This window comes from Pristiophorus japonicus, chromosome 7 (assembly GCF_044704955.1).
Source record: "Pristiophorus japonicus isolate sPriJap1 chromosome 7, sPriJap1.hap1, whole genome shotgun sequence".
NCBI lineage: Eukaryota > Metazoa > Chordata > Chondrichthyes > Pristiophoridae > Pristiophorus > Pristiophorus japonicus.
Window position 1 is genome coordinate 246,991,355 of NC_091983.1, and position 12,600 is coordinate 247,003,954.

General features: G+C 45.2%; 1 protein-coding gene across 11 annotated transcripts in view; it reads right to left on the reverse strand.

Annotated features, from left to right (window-relative positions):
* Positions 1-12,600, reverse strand: part of tjap1 (tight junction associated protein 1 (peripheral)) — a 258,207-nt gene that overhangs the window by 50,055 nt on the left and 195,552 nt on the right. The gene's annotated exons all lie outside the window — the stretch shown is intronic.

Below are 12,600 nucleotides of genomic sequence, written 5' to 3' on the forward strand. Positions count from 1 at the left end.
GGAATTCTCTACCCCTGAGGGCTGTGGAGGCTCAGTCATTGAGTATATTCAAGACAGAGATCGATAGATTTTTGCATGTTAAGGGAATCAAGGGATATGGGGATAGTGCAGAAAAGTGGAGTTGAAGTAGATGATCAGCCATGATCTTATTGAATGGCGGAGCAGGCTGGAGGGGCCAAATGGCCTACTCCTGCTCCTATTTCTTATGCTCAGAGAGAAGTTACTTGATGAAGCAGCTGAAGATGATTGGCCGAGGACACAGCCCTGAGGAACTCCTGCAGCGATGTCCTGGGACTGAGATAAGTGACCTCAAAATATCACAAACATCTTTTGTGCTAGGTATGACTCCAGCCCCATCCCCCCCCCCCCCAATCCTCATTGACTTCAGTTATACGAGGGCTCCTTGATCAAATGCTTGGTCAAATGCTGCCTTGATATCAGGGGCAGTCCCTCTCACCTCATCTCTGGAATTCAGCTCTTTTGTCCCATGTTTGGACGAAAGCTGTAATGAGGTCTGGAGCTGAGTGGTCTTGCCAGAACCCAACCTGAGCATCGATGAGCAGGTTATTGGTGTGTAAGTGCCGCTTGACAGCACTGTCAATAACACCTTCCATCACTTTGCTGATGATTGAGAGTAGACTGATGGGACGGTAGTTGGCCTGATTAGATTTATCCTGCCTTTTGTGGACAGGACATACCTGGGCAGTTTTCTATATTGTCGGGTAGAAGTGAGTGTTGTAGCTGTATTAGAACAGTTTGGCGCAGCTAGTTCTGGAGCACAAGTCCTCAGTTAGACAGCTGGGATGTTGCCGGGGCCCTTAGCCTTTACTGAATCCAGTGCGTTCAGCTGGTTCTTGATATCAGGTGGAGTGAATTGAATGGCTGAAGACTGGCTTCTGTGATGGTGGGGATCTCAGGAGGAGGCGGATATGGATCATCCACTCGGCACGTCTGGCTGAACCTATTGTGTTGAGGAGAGATGTGTGACCTGGACCTTGCTATTGGGTTTTGTTAAGAGGTGTGACCTGGACCCCATAAACTGGTACAATTGAGTTCTTATTTCCTCAAAAAAGTTGGAGGTTGGTCAGCCAGCATTTCCCCTTCTGGATCCAAGTTAACAGCTACTTCCTAGGTTATATATATATGATCCTTAAGATTGTTCCTGATAATTGATTTTACATGAAACTGAAGTAAGATGAATGAGTCTGTAGTTGACTGTTTTGTCACATATTTTGAATAACGGCACCAAACTGACTGGTTTCAAAACTAGTGGTACCTCTCTAGTGTCCAGTGAGTCTCTCATAATGATCATCAGTGCCTCAACAAATCCCCTTCCTAGTCTCTGAGCACTGTGATAAATACCCTAGGAATTACTTGTTTTGAGACACTTTAGGTTGTCTAGGACTTTCAACTCATTTATATCGAGGAATATTGGCATTGATTCTCAATTCACCTTCGATATGTGCAAAGTTAGTGCAGGTACATATCTAAATTCTCTTTAACAGGAAGTCTTAACACAAATACATAATTGGAATTTGCGTTCTGTAAATTCTCCCAATGTTAATATTTTCTCCTAGCAGTAGTATATTACATCAGAGGTTATTGACTTAAATGGGGACATGCTACATTTTCACAGGAGCCCACTGGGGAATAAACTGTCAGGTAATGCAGTATCATCATAAATCTCGTCAGATTCAGCCAGCAGAATCCACCATTTGTGATGCAGGTGATTTCGATCTCAACGTGAACAATTACTTTCCTATCTCAGCACTTTCATATCATTCAAACCAGCAGCACAGACTAAGCACTAAGCAGTTAGCTTGACTACTTCTCATAGCTCAGTAGATAAATGCACTGCATGATGTGATACCAAGCCACAATGACAAGGTGCTCTCAGGTTTGATGTGCTGAGAAAATCAGCCAGCCCTCACAATCTCATCTCTACTCCAGTGATCTATACTGGAAAGTACAAAAGTAGATATGTGATAAGGAAAAGATTGGGGTCAGCTGGAGGTACTCCGTGGTAAAATAGCCTGCCAACACTCATCGTCTTTGGAAACAGTGCTGGAGGACTGTCGGTATCCAAGGAATTGTACTTGAACAAGGGACCACACAGTTAACAGCCCAGAAACTCATCTTTACTGTAAGTTTCAGCAGTCCTGAGTTCTAAAAAAAGATTCCTTCCAGTCACAAGGCAATAGTGCTCCGAGAACTCACCTCATAAATCAATTACATTTCAAAGATAATTAGAGCCAGGAGGCACCACCAACTGGGAATGACAAATTTTCTAACGTCCAAGGTACAGACACAGTTTAACAATGATGCTAGGGCCGACAGAAATTATTTAAATTCTGTTCCTTTGTCACGCAGATATTGATCTACTGTGGACTACTCCAGAAGGGCCAAATAGCCTGTTTCTGTGCTGTAAATTTTATGTAATTCTATGTAAAGGTACATCTATATACTGTCATGTGCAAATGTACTGTAATCTCCAAAGGATCGACAAGCAGAACAAACTTGAGCTGATGCATGAGACATGGTGTGGGCAGACTAGACCTAACTAGCCTGGCGGTATTGTCCTAGATTATGCAATTCATCATAACCTTTAAAATTGGTACATTTGCTCAGAGAGATCGCGACTGCTGAGAAGCAGGAACACCTCTGCACTGTCTTGGAGAAGTCTACCGAGGATATAAGAACATAAGAAATAGGAGGAGTAGGCCACCTGGCCCCTCGAGCCTGATCCGCCATTTAATACAATCATGGTTGATCTGATCATGGACTCAGCTCAACTTCCCTGCCCGCTCCCCATTATTCCCTTATTGCTCAAAAATCTGTCTATCTCCACCTTAAATATATCTAATGACCCAGCCTCCACAGCTCTCTGGGGCAGAGAATTCCACAGATTTACAACCCTCAGAAGAAATTCTTCCTCATCTCAGATTTAAATGGGCGGCCCTTTATTGAGATTATGTCCCCTAGTTTTAGTTTCCCGAGTGGAAACATCCTCTCTGCAGCTACCTTGTTGAGTACCCACATTATCTTGTATGTTTCGATAAGATCACCTCTCATTGGGGCCAAGTTTCCATCGACCCTTAGAACGGCGCACCTCCATGAGGTCTGCTGACTTTGTGGAACAAAAAGCGTGCCTAATCCTTACTGTGATATTCTCCACGCTCATCAGGCCTCCTTCCGACTTGGCGGAGCGCAGCAGAACCAGCAGGGGGGGAGGGGGGGCGAAACCAGGTCCTGCCGCTGAAAACAGAGCCGGGACCTCTGCACATGCGCGCTAGAGTGTGCGCGCATGTGCAGTAGCTCCTCGCCCCCAGATTCTGTGTGCGTGTGCTGCAGGCTGTGTGGGAGGGGACCAAAGCACGCCGCCCCTAGCCCTGGCCGAATGGGCTCCCCTGATGCCGTGTTCATGTGAGCAGGCCCCCAATGGCCCTAGCAGCATTATTTCAGTGGTTGTGCCTATGTGTGGGCGCACACTTTGATTTAAAGTATCTTGAATATTTTATGACAAGATTGGGATCTTTACAGCATAACTTGCCGAAGGCATTATTGTCAACCAGCAAGTAAAGGCAGGAGATGCTCGGCAACAGGGTTAATGTGCGTGTGGGGCACATGAAGCATTCAGAGAGCAGGGACAGCTTCATGCAGCGTGTGAAAGTGAAGGAACAGGCCGAGAGGGGGCGAGGCAGATGGGGACCTGGTTCGAGCCGAATTACCGAGCTGGCTGAGGCCAGAAAAGTAAACTTTGAACGACCCAAGACAAACAACCAACAGCTGCTGGCACCAATCCAGTATCTGTTTGTGGCGTTTTGTTGACCAAATCGAATACATTTCATGCGTGTGTGTCTCTCTACCTCAAAAAAATCCCGCCTCCTTCACTGTCAGAAACAGAGACGCCGACAAACAAACAGAGAGAGACACTGACAGAAACACCTTCCCTTCACATAAAGGTAGGACTTCTATTTTTTTTGTTATTGATTGGGTGCTTATTACTTTGGTCTTGGTGCTTTAGTTGCAGGGTTCCTTCTATTTTTTATTTGTTAATTAATTGCTTATTACTTTTTGTGCTTTCTAAGTCTTGGTGCTTTCCTTGGATTTTTTTTTAAAATGTGTTATTGAATGCTTATTTTTGTGCTTTGTTTAGTGCTTGGTGCTTTAAATGTATTGCTTTGTTTAGTGCTTAAAATGTACTTATGCTTCTTTAATGTTGTGAAGGTTTAGTGTTTTAGAAAATCCTCCAACTACCGTCCCACCCCCATCTCTGGCTACCTGCGCCCGATTTCTAAAATGTCTGCAAGGTTTTTCTGAGCGTATAAAAGTGGACACATAAGAACATAATAGAAAAAGTAGACCACCATACGGCCCCTCGAGCCTGCTCCTCCATTCAATAAGATCATGGCTGATCTGATCATGAACCCAGCTCCACTTCCCCGCCCGCTCCCCATAACCCCTTATCGCTCAAGAAACTGTCTATTTCTGTCTTAAATTTATTCGATGTCCCAGCTTCCACAACTCTCCGAGGCAGCAAATTCCACAGATTTACAACCTGAAGAAATTCCTCGTCTGTTTTAAATGGGCGGCCCCTTATTCTAAGATCATGGCCTCGAGTTCTAGTCTTCCCCATCAGTGGAAACATCCTCTCTGCATTCACCTCGTCAAGCCCCCTCATAATCTTATACGTTTCGATAAGATCACCTCTCATTCTTCTGAACTCCAATGAATAGAGGCCCAACCTACTCAACCTTTCCTCATAAGTCAACCCTCTCATCCCCTAGTGAACCTTCTCTGAACTGTCCCCAAAGCAAGTATATCCTTTCATAAATATGGAAACCAAAACTGCACGCAGTATTCCAGGTGTGGCCTCACCAACACCCTGTATAGCTGTTGCAAGACTTCCCTGCTTTTATACTCCATCCCCTTTGCAATAAAGGCCAAGATACCATTGGCCTTCCTGATCACTTGCTGTACCTGCATACTATCCTTTTGTGTTTCATGCACAAGTACCCCCAGATCCCGCTGTACTGAGGCACTTTGCAATCTTTCTCCATTTAAATAATATCTTGCTCTTTGATTTTTTTTCTGCCAAAGTGCATGACCTCATACTTTCCAACATTATATTCCATCTGCCAAATTTTTACCCGCTCACTTAGTCCTTTTGCAGATTTTGTGTGTCCTCCTCACACATTGCTTTTCCTCCCATCTTTGTATCGTCAGCAAACTTGGCTACGTTACACTCAGTCCCTTCTTCCACGTTGTTGATATAGATTGTAAATAGTTGGGGTCCCAGCACTGATCCCTGCGGCACCCCACTAGTTACTGGTTGCCAACCAGAGAATGAACCATTTATCCCGACTCTTTGTTGTCAGTTAGTTAGCCAATCCTCTATCCATGCTAATATATTACCTCCAACCCAGTGAACTTTTACCTTGTGCAGTAACCTTTTATGTGGCATCTTGTAAAATGCCTTCTGGAAGTCCAAATACACCACATCCATTGGTTCCCCTTTACCCACCCTGTTTGTTACATCCTCAAAGAACTCCAGCAAATTTGTCAAACGTGACTTCCCCTTCATAAATCCATGCTGACTCTGTCTTACCGAATTTTGCTTTTCCAAATGTCCTGCTACTGGCCTAAGTTAGTTTGGAGTAACTGTTAGCTGTCTAAACTTGCTTAAATGGCCAAAACAGGTATACATGGCTAGTAACGCCCCTTTTTGAAAAAAAAACTGAACTAACTCACTGAAATGGGAACAAACTAAATGTGGAGAATTAAGATTTTTAAGATACTCCAAAAAAAACTAGTTGCTCCAAAAAGTAGGAGCAACTCCTGTGGAAACTTGGCCCCATTCTTCTGAACTCCAATGACTGGAGGCCCAACCTACCTTCATAAGTCAATCCCCTCATCTCCAGAATCAACCTAGTGAACCTTCTCTGAACAGCCTCCAATGCAAGTATATCCTTCCTTAAATATGGAGACCAAAACTGCACATAATACTCTAGGTGTGGTCTCACCAATACCCTGTACAGTTGCAGCAAGACATCTCTGCTTTTGTACTCTATCCCCCTTACAATAAAAGGCCAATATTCCATTTGCCTTCCTGATTACTTGCTGTACCTGCATACTAACTTTTTGTGTTTCATGCACAAGGACCCCCAGGTTCCTCTGTACTGCATCACTTTGCAATTTTTCTCCATTTAAATAATAATTTGCTTTTCTATTTTTTCTGCCAAAATGGATAACCTCATATTTTCCCACATTATACACCATCTGCTAAATTTTTGCCCACTCACTTAACCTGTCTATAACACTTGCAGATTTTGTGTGTCCGCCTCACAATTTACTTTCCCACCCATCTTTGTATCATCAGTAAACTTGGCTACATTACACTCGGTCCCTTCATCCAAGTCATTAATATAGATTGTAAATAGTCAAGGACCCAGCAACGATCCCTGCTGCACCCCACTAGTTACTGTTTGCCACTGGAAAATGAACCATTTATCCCGACTCTGTTTTCTATTACTTAGCCAATCCTCTATTCATGCCAACCGCGTGAACTTTTATCTTGTGCAGTAATCTCTTATGTGGCAGCTTATCGAATGCCTTCTGGAAATCCAAATATACCACATCCACTGGATCCCCCTTATCCACCCTGCTCATTACATCCTCAAAGAACTCCAGCAAATTTGTCAAACATGATTTCCCTTTCATAAAACCATGCTGCCTCTACTTGATTGAATCATGCTTTTCCAAATGTTCCGCTACTGCTTCCTTAATAATGGACTCCAGCATTTTCCCAACAGATGTTTGGTTAACTGGTCTATAGTTTCCTCCTTTTTTAAATAGGGACATTACATTCGCGCAGAATCCAGGGAATTTTGGTAGATTACAACCAATGCATCTACTATCGCTGCAGCCACTTCTTTTAAGACCCGAGGATGTAAGCCATCGGGTCCAGGTGACTTGTCTGCCTTTAGTCCCATTATTTTACCGAGTACTACTTCATTAGTGATAGTGATTGTATTAAGTTCCTCCCTCCCTATAGCCCCTTGATTATCCACTATTGGGATGTTTTTAGTGTCTTCTACCGTGAAGATCGATGCAAAATATTTGTCTCTGCCATTTCCGTGTTCTCCATTATTAATTCCCCAGTCTCATCCTCTAGGGGACCAACATTTACTTTAGCCACTCTTTTCCTTTTTATGTACCTGTAGAAACAATATCAGTTTTTATATTTGATACTAAGTTTACTTTCATAATCTATCTTCCACCACTATCATTTTTTTTAATCGTTCTTTGTTGGCTTTTAAGTTTCCCAATCCTCTGGATCCCACTGGTCTTGGCCACATTATATGCCCTTGTTTTCGATTTGATACCATCCCTTATTTCCTTAGTTAGCCACAGATGGTTATCCCTTCTCTTAGTCTTTCCTTCTCATTGGGATATATTTTTGTTGCGAGTTATGAAATATCTCCTTAAATGTCTGCCACTGCTCATCAACCACCCATACTTTAATCTATTTTCCCAGTCCACTTTAGCCAACTCTACTCTCATACCTTTTGTAGTCTCCTTTATTTAAGCTTAGTGTTATGTATTGTCCATGTACATTAAATGTATAGTGCGAGAGAGTATAAAAGGTTGCCCACCACACCTGAAGGGCACTCTGGAGTTACACAATAAAGGACCAAGGTCACAGCAGTTACTACAACACCAGACATTGTGGAATCAGTGATTTGAGTGCTACATACATCACAAATTGGCGACGAGGACACGGACGAGCTCTTCACGTAACCATGGCTACTTTGGGCACGCTAAAGGATTTCACAGAGGGTAATGACTGGGATGCCTTTACGGAAAGGCTCGAGTACTATTTTATAGCAAACGACCTGACAGGGGACACGAACGCACTGATAGAGAAGCGTACGGTGATATTACTGTCCAGTTGTGGCGATGAGGTTTACCGTCTCGTCAGGGATTTGCTGGCACCCGCGAGCGCCAAGTCATATGAGGAGCTGATTGAACTCATTTGTAAACAACTGAAACTGAAGGAGAGCATCCTCATGGCCAGGCACAAATTCTACCACCACTGCAGACCTGAGGGCCAGGAAGTCACCAAATATGCTGCGAACATCAGGAGACTTGCGGCGCCGTGCGATTTTGGCACAGACCTTAACGAAGCATTGCGAGACGTCTTTGTTATGGGGATTGGCCATGAGGGTTTCCTTCACAAGCTGCTATCCACTGAACCTACAGTCAGCTTGCAGCAGGCCATCAACATCAGCTGGGCATTTATGACCTTGACTTGCAGCACCAAGCAGATGATCCACACGGTCTCGAACCCGGCAGGTACTATTCACAGGATAGCGCCCGTCACGGACAAAACTGCAGAACGTGGCTCTGCCCAGGGCAGAGAGCACGGACCTCAGGGTCCTGGAACTCAGAGTCCGCCGAGGGGGGGTTAATCGAGTAGCACCATGCTGTCACTGCGGAGGAAGCCATGGGGCTCACCGGTGCAGGTTTGCGGAGTATACGTGCAATACCTGCCACACGAAAGGCCACCTTCAGCGTATGTGCAAAAGAAACACGACTCACCGTGTGGCTGAGGAGATGGTAGATGATCCGCTATCCAGCGAGGAGCATTGCGGTTTGGCGCGACGGGCATCCCAGCCCCAGGTAGATGATGATGATGCGTTTGGACTGTATTCGTGTACCGACGATTTGGCCCCAGTGATTATGGAAGTCAAGATTAACGGAGTCCCAGTGAGTATGGAAGTGGACACGGGGTCGGGTCAGTCGCTGGATGAGTCAGGAAAATTTTGATAAACTGTGGATCAACCCAGCTGCATGACCGAAGCTGGTCCCGGTCACGGCAAAGCTGCGCACCTACACCAAGGAACTGATACCTGTTCTTGGCAGAGCGGATGTGCAGGTATCTCACGGTGGTGAGACGCACAGTTTACCTTTGTGGATCATTGCAGACGATGGGCCGACGCTTTCGGCAGGAGTTGGATGGGGAAGGTCCGTGGGAGCTGGGAAGACTTCATTCCTCCACAGACCGCTGTCCCCCGTGTTCACAGGCAGAGCAGGCCTCCACCTTTGGATCGGATGGCAGCGAAGGTAGCGTGTGTGGGGTTGGGCAGAGCAGCGACGGCCGTCGACTCCCCCCTGCAAAGTCTGAGAGTGAGAAAGAGGCGCTGGAACCAGCAGCAGCGCTAACCGAGCTGGAGAAGAGAGAAGGGCTTTGACGGGCTGCTCCAGCAGTCACCGTCGGCCCGCAGGCAGAGGCGGCCATTCGTGGGACTTGCAGCGGGAGGATCGGCTGCGGCAGTGAGGTAGTCGGCTCCGGAGGACGTGTGTGTGTGTGGCGACTCCCGGGCAAAAAGGCCAGCTGCACGGGGTGCTCCGGAAGATGCGGCGGTGCAGGAGCCAGTGCGTTGCGGCTCCCGGGTGCATTCAGAGTGTGGCGGCTCTCTCTCTCTCTCTCTCAAGAGAGAGGGAAAGCAGGCAGCAGCACACCGAACTTAAGATGGCGGCGAGCCTCGTGGCAGCAGAGTTCTGTAGAGAGAGGCAGGCAGGCACCAGCAAAGAACCTAAAATGGCAGCGCCCAGTAGAAACCTCATGGGAAAAACAAAATGGAGTCTTAAAAGGGAAATATACCCAGGAGTCTTAAAGGGACCTTACACTGTTGGTGGTCCCCACAAAGAGACTTTTGTAAGGGCAAGAGTGAGTCAAAATGATTACTGTGATTTGTATGATGACATGATTTATGACGAGTTAATATTTTGATGCTAAAATGATTACTGTGATTAAAATGATTGGTGAAAAGAGTTAATATCACAATGCACAGTTAAAAGGATTAATGCGATTTCTGATTTTGTGTGATTTATGCAATTGTTCAGCGGCTGCAGACAAGCCGCAAAGAACAGAGGCAACGCACTAGTTGCCATACCCTGTCTCAGCGCAGCCCATGACCTCGGGCAAAAAGGGGCTGTATGCCGCCACCACACCTCACCCATTGGAGCTGGGATTTAATAACTGTTCAGTGTACCTGCAACCTTTTGATATAACTCTTCAACACATACAAATGTACTGTCTATGTGTACCTGCTTTCCAGTGGTGATTATGTTTGTGTATTTGTATCACCCATGTAAGGACTGCAAATACCACATGATCACAAGCATAATCTCTACATGGGGGCATGAGGGGGGGGGGGTGGGGGGGAGAATGACGTGGATGGTCATGGACTCACAAATCAACCAGGACGAATAAACGAACAAGGTCGAGGTTACTGGAAATTTGCTTTTGGAATGGGGGGGGGGGGTGGCGGGGGAGAGTGAGATGTTATGTATTGTCCATGTACATTAAATGTATAGTTACAATGGTGCGCCACAAGGGGCACTGTGGTGGGAGACCCGAAAGTACCTGCGAGAGTGTATAAAAGGCTGCCCACCACACCTGAAGGGCACTGTGGAGTTACACAATAAAGGACCAAGGTCACAGCAGTTATCACAACACCATACTGTGTGGAATCAGTGATTTGAGTGCTACATACATCACACTTAGGAGCCTGGTTTGAGAACCAACTTTCTCACCCTCCAACTGAATTTGAAATTCAACCATGCTATGGTCACTCATTCCTAGAGGAACCTTTACTACGAGATCATTTATTAATTCTGTCTCATTACACAGTACCAGATCGAAGATAGCCTGCTCCCTGGTTGGTTCCGCAACATACTGTTCAAGGAAACTATCCCGGATACACTATGAACACTCTTACTCAAGGCTACTCTGGCCAATTTGCTTTGTCCAATCAATATGGTTAAAATCAGCCATGATTATTGCCGTTCCTTTATTACAATTCAAATGTTCTATTTTGTCACTTTTCAGGGCAGCCGCAGTCTCTGCTGTTCAATAACTAGCATCCTTCAAACCATTAATATTTAATTTCAAACCCAAAAGTGTGGTCCTCAAGGAATAAAACTTTTAATTTTACTTTGATTTAAAGTAAGTAACATTAGATGCAGAAAGCAAACATTCCCTAATTAAACACCAAGTGGCTAGTGATGGTCAATCCAGGTCACAAACCACACTCATTTTGGCGTATAACGAGATGTCAGATGATTTAGAGGGGTCTCTTACATTTAATTTGCATAAAGCACAAGTTAGATTTTGCCTTTAACAGGCTGTGTATGAGCATCCTTCCAGCATTTCAGGTGATGGTTATTGACGTGAATAACCATTTTAATTCTACAATTATAGAGATAAAATTCAGTGAAGTATTCAATAAAAGAAAAGCACAGAATGCAACAAGGCCCAGGCTACAGTGAAGAATTGGTCTCAAAGCAAATCAGAATCTGTACGAACTACTGGAATTGGGCTTAGTCTTGCAGGAGGGGAGAGAAGTGAGGTGTTACACACTGAGCTGTCCTGTCCCCACCCCCTCAGATAAGAGGAAGAAGAAACAGGGAAGACAGTTAATGGGCCTCTTTCCGTAGTCAATTGCCAGGCTGCATTCAGTTATGAAGAATTTGAGACTTCTGCCAGCTATATCCTGGCTGATATATTCTGCAGGTTGGGGATGTGACAATACAAGAGGAGAGAGACCCAGTTACCTGCAACACTCCACCCTTTTTTGGTTTAAGTAAACTGTTTGGAGGAGAATGGTCTTTGGAGAGAGGCAAGAGGTGGGCCGGGGGTGAGGGGGTAAAAGAAGAGGATAGGAGACAGAATTTGGGTGAGATTTTTAAGACCTTTGTTAACAGATGCAGTCATTCAAAGATTCACATGCAACAAACAGAGATAGCAGTAACATTATTGTTGGAAACAAAATATTTTGATATACCTGCAAATGCTCAGCCTCTAACTACAGTAAAGCACAGGGAGAATGTAGCCTAGTGGCAAAGCCTGCTGATCAACCAACACACTTCCACCAGGTGTCAGCGCAGCATCCGTTCTTTGCTATTTACACAATAGTGAGATTTTAGTCTGGAGAGGCAAGGAGAGGAAATAAATAAAGGGCAAGGACAATCTTCCCTGCTTCCAAGCATCTCTTAGAAGCTGGTTACAAAGTGGAACTTGTAAAGAAGCCATCAAGCGCACACCTGTTGGGGAAAGCAATGTACATGGGCAGAAGACTGTAATCATGAGACGATCACACTTTTCCAAAAATAAACCAGATACTACCCATGGATGGAGCGGAGAATCAATATTGACAACTGGAACATCAGCTGGGTGAATTAGTGACCACAGAGGCTGGTGTGAAGCCTGAAAAATCTATTTAACTAGCAGATAATTACAGCAGCTCCACTTCCCTCGGGGGAGGCCTGAAACTCAGGTCAATAGAGGAATTCTTCCAGTTAATTGACATTGGATAGGTAGAATGAAAAAAAGATAAACTAGTTACTTGTAAGTTGTAATTGGCTGAAGACCGGCTTCTGTGATGGTGGGGACCGAGCAGGAAGCAGAGCAGCAGCATCCACTCGGCACTTCTGGTTAGAACCTGGTTGCAAACACTACAGCCTTGTTGCTGTTGCTCAGGATTCCCACTCCGTCCCCTTTAAACCGTTGCTCAGGATTCCCACTCCGTCCCT